The sequence below is a fragment of the Chionomys nivalis genome, chromosome 24, assembly GCF_950005125.1.
Source record: "Chionomys nivalis chromosome 24, mChiNiv1.1, whole genome shotgun sequence".
NCBI classification, from domain to species: Eukaryota; Metazoa; Chordata; class Mammalia; order Rodentia; family Cricetidae; genus Chionomys; species Chionomys nivalis.
In genome coordinates, this window is record NC_080109.1 from 47,668,522 (window position 1) to 47,683,376 (window position 14,855).

The window sequence follows — 14,855 nt, forward strand, 5'->3', positions numbered from 1 at the left end:
TGGGAGCCATTGGTGGGAAAGAAATTTCTGCCTAAAATGGTGACAAGAATAAACACCAAGAAATCTTTTTTAAAAGGTTCTAAAATGGAACCAAATGTGCCTTTCTAGTCTCAAGTCTCACATGAGTCAAAGGATAGAGAAGCATCTCCCAGCCACTGCCTATGTGCTTGAATCACCAGCATTAGCTGAGCCAACATGCTACATGTAGGTATGGGGTTTTGCTCACGCATAGAGAAAAGGCTATAGATATGCAATAAAGACAGTTCCAGGCAGAAAAATAAAACCTCTAAATGGGTCACTATGTGTTTAAAAATGTGTACAGATTTGGAAAAGAGAAGAAAAAGGGTATATAAAAAATAGTTGAAGAATGATAAAGTCCTTTAAAAAGTAGTAAAGTAGGATAAAAGAAAAAAGCAATGAAAAGATGAAAAAGGCACAGAGTTTGGATCCTGTATGTTTTTGTATTGTCTTTAAGTTTTTGGCTGCTAAGAGACACTATAGTATAAAACTCTTAGATTAAACCAACCTATATATATATTTAAAAATGTCTTGACTTCAAAATAAAAGTCAAAAGATATGTTGCTTTGGGGAAAATGTTATGCTTTGTTTCCTAAGGAAAGAGGAGACTTTGAGTTTGTTTAAAGTTAAATGGTGTAAATGTTCCTTCTGTTTGTGTGTTGCTTTCATGGTTAATGAATAAAGAAACTGCTTTGGCCTAGTTGATAGGGCAGAAATTAGGTAGGTGGAGAAAACAAAACTGAATGCTGGGAGGAGAAAGGGCAGAGTCAGAGAAGCCATGGATCTTCTGCCTCACGTGGATGCTGGTTAGAATCTCCAGCAAGCCACAACCACATGGCGATTAATGGAGAAGGGTTAAACTAATGTGTATGAGTTAGCCAATAAAAAGTTATAGCTAATGGCCAAAAGTGTTTTAATTAATAGTTTCTGTGTTGTTATTTAGGGTGTAAGCTAGCAAAACAGCTGGGATGAACAAGCAGCCTCTCCTTGCAACAGTTGAAGATGACCAGGTTTGTTCAAGGAAGATCCCCTGATGTCCTGCTTACAGACATAAAGAAATAAAATGAAAACAAACTACAAAAGACATAATGTATATTTTAAAACAAAGGCATCATTTTTTTGGCTGACTTGTGTACAATGTATAGTCTATATTTGTATTAGTACAGATATGTATGTTACCTTTAAAAGTTTATTTACTTTTGTAGTATGATTAATAAAATCCTAGAGAAAGAAATTGGGGTTCCACTTCAAGGTCACAAAAGCAAAACAGCCAGGCAATGACTCTTACCAATACCTCAGTCCAAAATTGTGATCCAGCCTTCAGGAATCTTTGAATGTGACTGCATGTAAAAGCTGTCTCCTTCCATCTTGTATTCCTTTCTAGAGCTTGGAATAAAGGCAAACACCATGATTGCCTCATCTCTATGAGAAACTAGTATGACTATTGGGATTAAAGGTGTGTGTGTGTCACCTATGCCTGGTCTGTTACGATGATCAGTGTGACAGTTTCAGCCTCTGAACTTCAGGCAAACTTTATTTGTTTAAATACAAATGAAATATCAAAAGAATTTTTAGGGTAAGAGGACCAGACAATAATGAAAATGGGTGGCCCAGGTGTTCCAGCTTCCAAAACAACTTTCAGGATCACAGAATACTAACGACTTAACAATTATCCTAAATTTTCTCTGGTCATCCAAAGATTACCAGCAGCCCAAAACAACAGTAAGTAGACAAGAGAACTATATCCACACTTTCCCTCAAAAATAGGTTATGAATGCTAATCACCCAAAGATTACCAGCTGCCCAAAACAACAGTAAGTAGTCAAGAGAACTACATCCACACTTCCCCTTAAAAATGGGTTATGAATGCTAATTATCTTCTAAGGGGGGTTGGTTACAGGTTGTTATTAATCATAGTCAAGGAAAAAGCTTAAAAAGTAGTTAAACTCAAAGATCTCTTTGTAAAGGAAAAGAAGGATAGGATATAAAAATAATATGTAAAAGGAGATATTGATGATTTTACTTTAGTTCAAAAAGCAGCTACTAATTGATGTGGGAGTCCTCTCTGTATGCTGATATTACCATCAATGAATAAAGAAACTGCCTTGGCCTGTTCATAGGGCAGAATTTAGGTAGGCAGGGAAAACTAAATGGCATGCTGGGAGAAAGAAGGGCAGAGTCAGAGAAAAGCCATGGAGTTGCCAGAGATAGATGCTGTGAACTTTAGCCAGTAAGCCACATCCATGTGGCAATACACAGATTAATAGATATGGGTTAAATTCATATGTAAGACTTATCTAATAATAAGCTGGAGCTAATGGGTTAGGCAGTTATTTTATTAATATGGTTTCTATATGATTGTTTTTGGGTCTAAGCTAGCCAAGCAGCTGGGAACCAAAAAGCAGGCCTTTTTGCAACAAATTGACACATCAACATGTTGAACTAAATTCATGTAAAACCTGAGAGGACTTGGAAAGAAATTCTAGACACTATAAAACAAAGTTTAGCCACATTTTTTTTTTTCCGGAATGGGCTTTGCTTGGGGCAGCATGCTGTGGCTCCTTTAAGAGAGGTCTTACTCCAACATTGGAGCACTAGACTGAAGTCTCACGATCCAAAGGAGGAACAGAAGGAGAGTGAGCACGAGCAAGGAACTCAGGACTGCGAAGGGTGCACCCACACACTGAGGCAATGGGGATGTTCTATCGGGAACTCACCAAGGCCAGCTGGCCGGGGTCTGAAAAAGCATGGGACAAAACCAGTCTTGCTGAACATAACGGACAATGAGGACTACTGAGAACTGATGAACAATGGCAATGGGTTCTTGATCCTATTGCACGTAATGGCTTTATGGGAGCCCAGGTAGTTTGGATGCTCACCTTAATAGACCTGGATGGAGGTGGGTGGTCCTTGGACCTCCCACAGGGCAGAGAAACCTGCTTGCTCTTTGGGCTGAGGAGGGAGGAAGACTTGATTGGGGGAGGGGGAGAGAATGGGAGGTGGTGGCGGGGAAGAGGCAGAAATCTTTAATAATTAAATAAATTAATTAATAAAAAAAAAGATATAGATTAAGAAACTTAAAAAAAAAAGAGGTCTTACTGATTCAGTGCTAGCAGTCATGTGGTTTCAAAATGGCAGCATCCTAGCTCTGGGCCATGCTGCTAGCATGAACTCTGACTCTTTCAAGAAACTGCGCATTTGGATGGGGTTAGTGAGCAGCATGTTGTGGCTTGCTTTGTGGGCAATGTGGACTGGCTATGTGCCTAATAGTGGGGTGGTGTGCATGGATCAAAGGCATAAGCAGTTCTGCCATGGTGGACTGGGCAGGGCAAGCAGGAAGTACCATACAGGCACATTAGGCACAGATTAAGTTTTAAGATGTGTTTAGCATTTTAAAAAGCATTCCTGGACAGTAAAGAATTACAGATATGCAATAAAGACAAATCTAGATGGAAAAGAACTCTAAATGACTTACAGTGTTGGATAATTGTACATAGGCTTGAGATAGAGAAGAAAAAGAGTATAGAGAGTCAGAAAAGGAAGTTAATGGTTTAAAAAAATAAGTAAAGTCTTTAAAAAGACAGACTACAGACAGTCATAGATTAAAGTAGTAAAGAAAAATAAGCCATGTAAACATGGCAAATTCACAGAGAGTCTAGATTATGTATATTATTGTTTTCTTTGAATTTTTTGACTGCAGAGAGACATTCGATTCTGGGGATTGCTAAAGTAAACTGACATATATACTTTAAAGATATCTTGATTCCAAAATATTGATCTAAGGATATGTTGCTTTTGAAAAGAGGTTCTTCTTTTGTTTCCACAGAGGATGAGAACCTGTGGAATCCTTGCAGACTACTGTAGTTTGATAAACTACAACTCCCTGAAAGGTGGCAGTAAACACTCCCAAAAAATTCCTTCACCCAACTGCTGACTGAGATGAACCTAGCACACAGGATACACCATGAAAAACCTGATTAACAGTGCCCCTAATCAGCAGGAAGCAGTATGGAGAAAAGTAAGCCCATATTTCTAAATATTTTCTATAAATATTTGTTTATAATTAAAGGGGGATATGATATAGATATAAATAATTTGCATTGGTATGGATCTTAGTTTATTTATACAAATTTAATGCCAATTTTGTTCTATGTATATTTCTGCTCTTGATTAAGGTATTGTGTTTGTGTAGTTCATTTAAAAATGTAATGTATAATTTAAAAATATAAGTTAATAGATAATTCCTTATAATAGTCAAGCTTGTAGTCATGTTAGGTAGATTTTCTAGATGTATAGAGGTATATTTCAGTTAGATAGGTATTCTTCAAACATTTCAAAGACTATAGAATATGGCAATTAGAATGTTTTAGTAACTTAGGATTTTGACAGTGAGATACATCTACTCCTGGCAGCACCAATTACTTCAAGAGGAAAATGGGCATCACAAAGGCTTCTTATGTCATTAGTTAGCCATTTGGGCAAAAAACTGCTCTTCCCTGGACTGCTTAATGAACTGGACATGCAGGAGCTGCAAAGAAATGACTCCTGAATTTGCCTAAAGGTGAGAGGATCCCTCAGGGCTCCTGCATCAAGAAAGAGTCTGTAAGACATTTTTCAGGATACAGAAGAAAGTGAGTGAAAACTGCCAATATAGGAGAAATTACCTTTGAGATTTCCTACTTCATGAAAAAGTATGCTGAATGCTATGGGCCTGTAGGCTGAAGATGGATGTCCCGATGGTACAGAAAAACTTTGGGTGACTGTCCAGGCAGTAAAATGTCTCTGTCAATTCTAGAATTTTGAAAGGTGCTTACAATGCACTTTCTGTTTACTTAGGTAATATTATATCTGTCTGGAGTCTTTGATGAAGTTGAAGAATAAATGGTAATAATATAGCTTTCATTAGTTATGATAATGATAGAATTGAAGAATAGATAGTTATAATTGTAGTTTTCATTTGTTATGATAAAAATAAATTAGATATAAATGTTGTAACTATAATTCTTGCTTGATAACTATTTTGCTATGTGTAATCTTGCTATGCTAAAGTTAAAACCTTCCTTTTTATTTAGAAAGAAAAGGGGAGGTGATGTGGGAGTCCCCTCTGTATGCTTTGATTACCATTAATGAATAAAGAAACTGCCTTGGTCTGTTGATAGGGCAAAACTGAGGTAGGCAGGAAAAACTAAATGTCATGGTGGGAGAAAGAAAGGGAGAGTCAGATAGAAGCCATGGAGAAGCCAGAGATAGAGGTAGGAACTTTACCTGGTTAGACATAGTCATGTGGTAATACACAGCTTAATAGAAATGTGTTAAATTCATATGTAAGAGTTAGCCAATAAGAAGTTAGAGCTAATGGGTCAAACAGTAATTTAATTAATAAGGTTTCTGTGTGATTATTTCAGATCTAAGCTAGCCGGGTGGCTGGGAACCAACAAGCAGACTCTTTCACTAATTAATGTCAAAATATCTTACATTGCAATGACATTTCATTTATTGATGTAAATTTTTTGGGGGGGGTGGTTTGGGACAGGGTTTCTCTGTAGCTTTGGAGCCTGTCCTGGAGCTAGCTCTTGTAGACCAGGCTGGCCTTGAACTCACAGAGATCCGCCTACCTCTGCCTCCAGAGTGCTGGGATTAAAGGCATGCGCCACCACCGCCCAGCTTATTGATGTAAATTTAAAGTTATTTCTGTTATAATGTATGTATGTTTATACTCTTGTCTGGGGGCATTGTGCTTATGCAATTCATTTAAAATAGAGTATATAGTTAAGAAATACAGATTAATTGTTATTTATCTATAATAGCATGTTTATTATCATTTCAGGTATTCTTTCAAGGTAATGTGCGTATATATTTTGATAAATAGTCTTCAAACACTGCAAATACCTAAGGTATATGACAGTTAATAAGTTTAATAACATAATGTTTTTCATGACAGTGAGGCACCTCTGCTTCTGGTAGCACTGATCTACTTCAAAGAAGATAATGGGCATAAAAACAAGTTTGCATGGAATTTATTTTCTCTATGACAAAACTAGACATGTGGGCAAAGAAACAGCCTTTGCCTCAATTGCTGACAGATATTGTCCAAATGAACCCATAGGATACAAAATAAAATATAAAGTGACTGTCAAATTTGTCAAGACAAGGTAAGACAGTCCTTCATAAGTCCCTGCCTCTTAGAAAGGTCCGTCAGATATCAGGAATGTAGGCCATAGTTGGATGTCTCAAAATCACAGAAGAACCTGTGGTGACTGTCCAGGTATTTGGATATCCCTATCACTAGAAACCATTTACCCTTCTGGGGTCTTTGATGGAGGTAAAAACTAAGTAGTTAAAATTATAGTTTTTCTTAGTTATGATAGAAGGTAAATCAGGTATAAAACTTATAAAACTTTAGAGGCACAACCATACTATAAATAATAGAGTATTTTCTCTAAATTTGACAAATATGAATGGACTAGATACTGTAACTGTAATTACTATTTAATAACTTTTTATTTTGTATAATTTTAGTGTGTTAAAATTAAAACCTTTTGAAATTAGACAAAAAGGGGTAATCTGTGGGATAATCCCTTTGCACACCACGAAGATTTGTCACTGTGAATGGTTTAATAAACCAGTTGACTGTCCAATAGCTGAACAGAATAAGTTTAAGTGGAATAGCTAATATATGAATGCTGGGAAGAAGGGCAGTGTCTGGAATCACCAGTCAGATACAGAAGGAACAGTAAATGAATATGCCAACCTAATAAAGGTACTGCCACATGTCAGAGTGTAAATAAGGGATATGGTTTAACTTAAAATGCAAGAACTACTAAGTAATAAACTTGAGATATTGGTTGAGAATTTTTCTTTTTTTTTTAAAAAAAAAGCAAATATCTTTTATCATTTTACATACCAATGCCAGATCCACTCCCTCCCCCTCTTCCCATTCCTTCCACTCAACTGTTCCACCACAATCCCATCTACTCCTCAGAGAGAGTAAAGCACTTTGTTTTGGGGAAGGTCCTAGGACATCCCTACTATATCTAGGCTGAGCAAGAAATCATCCAAAGAGAATGAGTTCCCAAAAAGCCAGTGCAAGCAGTAGGGATAAATCCTGGTACCACTGTCAGTGCCTCTGCAGTCTGACCCAGCCATGCAACTCTCACACACATTCAGAGGTACTAGTTTGTCCTATGCTGGTTCTTTCCCTGTCCAGCTGGAGTTGGTGAGCTCCCATTAGCTCAGGTAAACTGTTTTAGTTTGTGTCCCCATCATGGTCTTGACCTCTTTGCTCATATTCTTACTCCTCACACTCTTCAACAGGACTTTGAGAGGTCTTGACTGAGCATTTATAATTAACATAAATCTTGGTGTGTTTATCCGGGGGCTGTTGACAGAACAGAAGTTTCTGCATACAGCCAAGTGGCCCCTTTAGGGTAGCTTAGGTTCTGCAGTCATGAATGCTGGAAACCTGTTTTCTGCCTTGTCTTCTTTTCTTTTTATTTGATGACTGAAGAGATGAGCATTTGTTTCTGCCACATCTGATACTCCATCACAGGTTCAAAGAAATGGGTTCACTGAGTTTAGACAGAAACATCAAAAATTTTGAAACAAAATAAACTATTTTTTTCTTTGTAAGTAAATTATCTCAGACAATTCATTACAGTGATTAAAAGCTGATTAATAGTAGTTAATATCTATCAGTGGAAAAGTCGACTGTAAGTGGATGCAATTTCATAGGTAAGTAACCAGTTAGAATTTATACTCCTGGTCCCCCTAACCTGTGATATTTTTGATGCATGTGAAAAATGCATTCATTTTATGACAGCGTTGTTGTTATCATTTGTACAGAATATGTCTTATGGAAACCATTTTAATCTTAGACTTTTATATAACTGATTGATTATAGTATATATTTCCTATATTCCTGTTTTACTTAACCGTTAGAATAAATTCAATCCATATTTCCTAGATAACTAAATGTCAAGAAGCTGAGAGATGAAATCAGGAGCCAAAGTCATCTCTGGAGACTTCTTCTGAATTACATATAAAAATGTTCTACCTAATAAAAAATCTGCAGAAACCCTTCAGAGAGCTCACTTCAAATTGGTATGAACTAACCATAGGAAAATTAAGACCAAAAGAATGAACTGCATGCACAATGATCAATAAAGAACATATCAGTGGCTTCAGAAAGATATAGATTCAGTCAGAAGTATTATGACCTCTGCTGTGCAGTGATACAGATACACTGACCCTGATACTTGCTGATAATAATTATATGGCATTGCTCAAATTGCTCCGACATCCCAAATAAGTTACTAATCTCATCAATAAAGTGGATGAAAACACAAAAGCCACATGAATGCTCTTACAATCATGAAAAAAAAAAAAAACAAGGTGGGCAGAGCAATAACATTAAAGCAGGTATTAACGAGAGGTTAACTGCATTTGAATAGCAGTAAATATTACTAGTTGTATTGGTAAGAACATTATGATAAAAGATACTCTGTTCCCAAATGTATAAAGCAAAGCTCAAGTAAAGAAATGACACATTTATCCTTAAAAGGGTTATAACCAACTTGATCAAATAGAACTTGAAAATAAACATTAATGCAATGGTTTAGAAGATCCTGTGTTGTCCTATAGATGTTTCCTGAAGGTTTCAAAATAATAGAGAGCCTGGTGGCCTATACTGCATTCTATAGAAAAAGTAGTATTGAAATTCAGTGATAGAAAGAGTGAAGGCTTCTTATGTATTGAGCCATTTTAAATGTTGTCTGGCACTGGGCTCACAGTAAGTATGTATTTCATTGCACAAATTGAGGGGGAAGTTACATACATTGCCTGTGGTTAGAGGTAGGATGGGAAGGAGTTGTAGATGGGTCGACAAGTGAAATCACTGAAATATGAAGTTAGGCCAAGTTCTCAGAAAGAAAGAATCCATAAAGAAAAATTTCAGAGGCCAATTTTAAAATCTCTATATTTACATAAAGAAAATTACATTTTAATAAAATACAAAGAGACAATATTTTCAGAAACCTAGTCAGTATAATTAACATCAGTGTTACCTATTTATTTCTAATCCTACATTATTGGGACTCTAATTATGAAGGATAGAGTTCTTTAAGGACTCTGGGTCTTTGAGAATCAAATTACTAAAATCAGTTTTCTACTAGTTAACAATATGGCAGTAAAATGTTTCTGCCTTACTTAAATGAAGATTTCTATTTAGATGATATAAAATGGAATTTTGTGAAGAAACTGGCAAGTTAAAGAATATTACACAAGTTTGATATTGAATATCAACTGCTATAACGAAATTTTGGCCAAAAAGAAGGCTTTATATTCAAGGAAGCTCATCTTATAAATCAAACACACTTTTAAAGTCAAAGGAAATGACACCCAGTGCCATTCCTTAGCAATAGTTTTATCTCAGAATGTTTAAACAGAACACCTTGGTATCTACAATGGAATTCAGACTTCAAAAATATCTTTAAAAAGCTGACTAGATGCCATTGTGTCTTGCAAATCTGCTGACTTTTTATTTTTAAAACTTTTTGAACTGAGAGACACCTGTGTCCTATACATTTTCCATTAATAATATATTATATATTCCCTAAAATCATTCTCAAATAATATTTTTACTTAACAGAAGAAATTTAAATTGGTATTTGGGAACACAAGAAGTTTAACCTTTGTATAGTAATTCTGATTATATAATTATTATTTTATTTATTTAACTAGAATATTTATTTTTATTTTTTCATTTACTTTTAGAAAAATAAATTAGGTTAATTGAATTCACTGCAAGGTTCAACAGGCTGGGCAGAAACAAGAATACCGTTGTTAGAGTCTAAGTAACTACTTATCAGCACACTTTGTTAGGTAAAAAATAAACAAGTCCAAGGTACAACCAAGTGCTCAAGCTCAGATCTGTCATGTACTACATTCGGGTGTGATCCCAGCACTGTCAAAGCAGAAAGAAAGAAAGAAAGAAAGAAAGAAAGAAAGAAAGAAAGGAAGGAAGGAAGGAAGGAAGGAAGGAAGAAAGAAAGAAAGAAAGATAGTTAGAGTTGTCAAAAAAAAAAATAACAGTCCTTACTCACTTAAGGGGACAGTTTGATGAATGTCAAGATAGCACAGCCTTTCTGGTCTTTCAAGAGACATCTCCAGACAGCTCATTTCTTGTTCCTTTCACAGGTGTGCTAATGTTTTACACAGTCGCCTGCTACTCACATCTAAACCTTTATTTTGGAGAGAAAGGTATTGATTTCCTTAGGCATTGTGTTAAACTTTAGTCTACAGTACTGAATCAGAGGACTGTAGTTTCTGGTCAAGTGAGACTTATACTGTGATATTGTGTAGAAACCAAACTTAACAATCAATAGCTAAAAAATTGAAATGCTATAATAGTATATTTTCCGTGTTTTTAAAAACAATTTCCCTGCCCATTGTAGACCTATATTTTCAAAAGTTTAAAAGGGAACTATCATGGCAATTTTTATTTCTATTTCTCTGTATTATTTACATATTTAATTTTGCTCCAGAAAATTAGGAATTTTTATTTTTTCCTACTCTGAACTCATTTGAAATGAAGTGCTTGAAGCACAAGATTTCCCAAGATATAGAGGTACTTACAAGGAGTACTACTTGAATTCAGTCCAGAATTCTTTAGACTTGTTGCAGTTTATGAGATTCACAAATACACAGTACATTTTCACAACCAAGAGCAAGAGCTCACAAATGTCCTCAAGACTTACTGAAGATGTCAATCATGAGCTGCACTGCTTATGTATATATTCATGCTTATCCTAACAACATAAACTCTCAGAAAATCTGAACTTTGGCTTCTTGGAATGTACAGTATGTTTAGGTTGTTCTATTCTAAGCTCTATTATCCTTTATTCCTTTAAGTTAATATATATTTGCTAAGAACTTGAATTTAGCCCAGGTGTTCAGTATTTCAAAAAAGAACATCTATTTTCTTTTCCAGATATGCTGTTTAAAAGAATTTTTCAAAATTACTATTAGTTATGGTATTAGTTATTATGTATGGATTCAGATGCCAAGTCATAAATGTGGAGGCCAGAGCCATCTCCTTGACCATTGCTTTAGTATATGGAAGAAATAGACTTGTTTACTGATGGTTGCCATAACACAGAGACTGTAAGAGCATGGGTTCAGGGGTAAGATGGCAGGATATGGTCAGTTGTAGAATCACTAGGGTTATAAGTTATGATGCCGGAAATTATGGAGCTGGCCTATCCTAGCTGCCCTGAGAGGCATGTGTCATAGGTATTTCAGGTTAGAGTCTGTGGTTCCTTGAACATGTGTGCCTTTCAGATGCAGAGAAACTGTGGCAATCCTTCAGTCAGCGAAACATTCAGAACACCCTCGTTTCTCTGTGCTCCCTAAAAGACAGTGAAGCATATAGAAGTTTAACAGGACAATTAGGCTTGTAATTAGTCTACACAATTAATCTCGTGTGCCCTGGACAGCTTGCAAATAACACTGTATCCTGGCAACTGCCACTGAATTGATCCTGGCAACGATCATTATATTGTTTCTGACAAGGGTCTGACTACTTGCAATAAACTTGTCTTAGATTCAGTTTTGCTGATACCTCTTCATCCCAGCTTGGGTTAAACTTCTCAAGGGCTGTATTTGGTGACGTTGGCTCAGTAAGTACTGCTGCTTACATAACTGTAACAACCTCTGTAGTGGTTTGAATAAGAATGGCCCCCTAGAGGTTTATATATTTGAAAGGACTAGGAGGTGTGGCCTTACAAGAGGAAGTGTGTCAGTGGGGGTAGGCTTTGATTTTCAAAAGCCTAAGACAGACTCAGGATCTCTTTTTTTCTGATGCCTGCAGATTCAGATGTAGAACTCTCAGCTACATCCCCAGTAAAACGCATGTCACCATGCCCCATGCCATGATGACAATGTACTAGACTTCTGAAAGTATAATCAAGTCCCAACTAAATGCTTTCCTTTATAAGAATTGCCATGGCCATAGTGTCTCTTCACAGCAATAGAACAATAATTAAGACTGAAGGAGAAATTGATACCAGGGAGTTGGGTATTGTTGTGATAATCTTAACTATATTGCTGGTTGACAGAAGCTGGATCCAGGGATTTTGGATTAGGAAAGCAGTTGAATGCTTTAAGCAGGGTTTACAGAGCCATACTATCAGGAGTGTGGAATACAGTGGTACTGAGAGCAATGTAGGTTATGACAGTCCAGTTCAAGACATTTCAGAGAAGAGCATTAGTACATGGCCTAGAGACCATTCAGTTTTAGATTAATGGTATTGGAAGAAGAGATTTTAAGACAGCCTACTCTTTATTGTATTGTATGATTATTAATGGTTACACTTATGCAAATATATTATGAAAAGGAGCAGGCTGAGCAAGAAAAAAAATCCAAAAAGTTTAAGGAAAAGAACACCAAGAAGTACATTGGAGCTAAGTCCAGGGCTCATGGACATAAAAAGTTTAAAGAAAAGCCTGATGTTAAATGGAATAAAGAGAGTGAATATTTTAAGGCAAGACTCAAGCCAGGTAAGATTTCAACTCATGAAAAGGAATTCAAGAAAATATTAAGAAGTGAAAGAAACCGTTGACAATAGAAAGTTGATGCAAATGTAATTGAATAAAGAAGGCGTGGTCCTGCACCGGCAAACAGCAGAACTTGACAGCTTTAGTCATGTGATTCAGGTTTTAAACACAAGAAAAAAAGAACGCATTTATCCGTCTATGACTAAAGAAAGCCAATAATGCCAGGTGTATTAGGAGTGTCCCTCCATGAAGGTCCAGGTGTTTGGAATCTCCAGCTTTGAGCCCCATTCCAGACCCTGGCCTCAGCACTCCCTACAGCATCTCCCTGGAGCTGCCCACTCCGAACCCCACCCTCAGTATGCCAATTGGTGGCGCCTCCCTTGGAGATGCCCTCTTCAAAGTCAGCTCTTGACAAAGTCTGCCAAAAGACAGGCCATTTGTGGGGTAGTTCAAGACCATACCTATAGCTACTTAGGACCTGATAACCAAATTTGCCATGTGATATTTCTCACACCCTACTGAGGGTCACCCAGGAGTGTTTTGCTCACATTAAACCTGGCTTTATTAACTTGGCTTGATTGGCTTATTACATCGGTGGTAGCGGACTCCCATTAACCAGGGATTTAAAACTTATCACGAGGGAAGTCACCGTGTGAAGCTGTGGTGGTGAATCATAGATTGCCTTGGAGACCCCAAGATGTTGGAAAGTCCAAGCCATTCTCAGTGTCTTGCTGCCTGTAGATCCAATGCAAACTCTCAGCTACTTCTTCAAAATTGTGTTTGCCAGCACAGTGCCAGTTCTTTACTATGACAGCAATAGACTAAACCTCTGAAACTGTAAGCAAGCCAAAATTAAATGCTTTCATTTAGAAAAGTTGCTGTAGTCTTGTTGTCTCTTCATAGCAATAGAACAGTGACCAAGACAATCTACAGACAGGATTCATCAGCTTTGGAAAAAAAAAATGTCCCAGGGTGGTGACTATCCCACGTTGTCTGGTTGCCTTCCTTGTCTTTCTGCCACTCTGTTAGTCATATTGCAGTCCTGAAATTTAATGACCTTTATCTTTTTCCAATGAAATTATGTGAGGTGAGACTCTAACTCAATTAACATGCATAAATGAGAGAGCACTTTGTGTGTTTCTGATGTTAAGAACACACTCCCTTTGCACACTGATTCACAGCTGAGCAATCACTGTATTTTTATGAGAATCCTCCTGAGACCTATTTATCGTTGTGTTATATAACAGTGCTAAAATTTCTTACTCATCCAATTAAAATTTAAAACTGTTTGCTACTAAAGATTGTTTTTCTATAAAAATATATTTAAACAGTTAATAATATACATATTCATAAACCTTTTTTTCTATTATTGTGAACATAGGAATCTTAAAAATAAATAGAATGAGGAAGAACGTTCCATACAAGGAAATGGATGGTTTTTAAATACCCTCAAAGTATTATAAGTCCATAAGTGATTCAAGAAGGGTAAAATAGTTAGCATATACCTAACATAGAGCTAGAAACATAGAAATGAAAAAAGCTAAATTCTGTATAGATTGGATCCCTCAGTTATCAAGTGATTTTGAATTGTGCCTGCAGTCACTCATTACAAGTCAATAAGACAGATACAATTTTTAAATCAGTTCATAATTCATATATAATTATGAACTCTTGGGGCTCATTATGATTTTTGTTATGATTTTTGCCCCTATTTATATCTCTCACCACACCCTCAGCAGACAGAAGTCATATGTGTTTGTATGTATACTCAAATGAAAAGTCCTAATGCTAAAAATATATTATTTATTTCCACTTTTTGTGTGTGAACTTCAATACAAGCTTTCAGCATTAAAAACTTACAAATACTTTAAATACATGAAGGAAAATAATATTAGGCATAAGAAGTACCACTGTGTTGGAATAAAAGCTCATGAATATATAAATGATTTAAACTACTGCATATCCAAACTTACTTTGTAATAAAAATGGTAAAAATATAAAGAGACTATCAATATTGTGATGATCAACTCTCCCAAAGCTGATGTAGCGTGGTGTTGAAAATTCTCACAAAATAAGTTTATGTCTTTAAATCCCTAGAATGTGTTCCCCAGTTTGCAGGATGCCACTGCATTTTCATGATCACTTTCTGTGCTATGTAGACATTTCAAAATGTGATGTGGTACCATGTGTTTGTTTTTAATTGTAGCCTAAGCTTTTTTTCTTTCAAAACAAAAACTCATTGCAAAGGCCAATGTCAAGGAGCTTCTTGTGATGTTCTATCATAG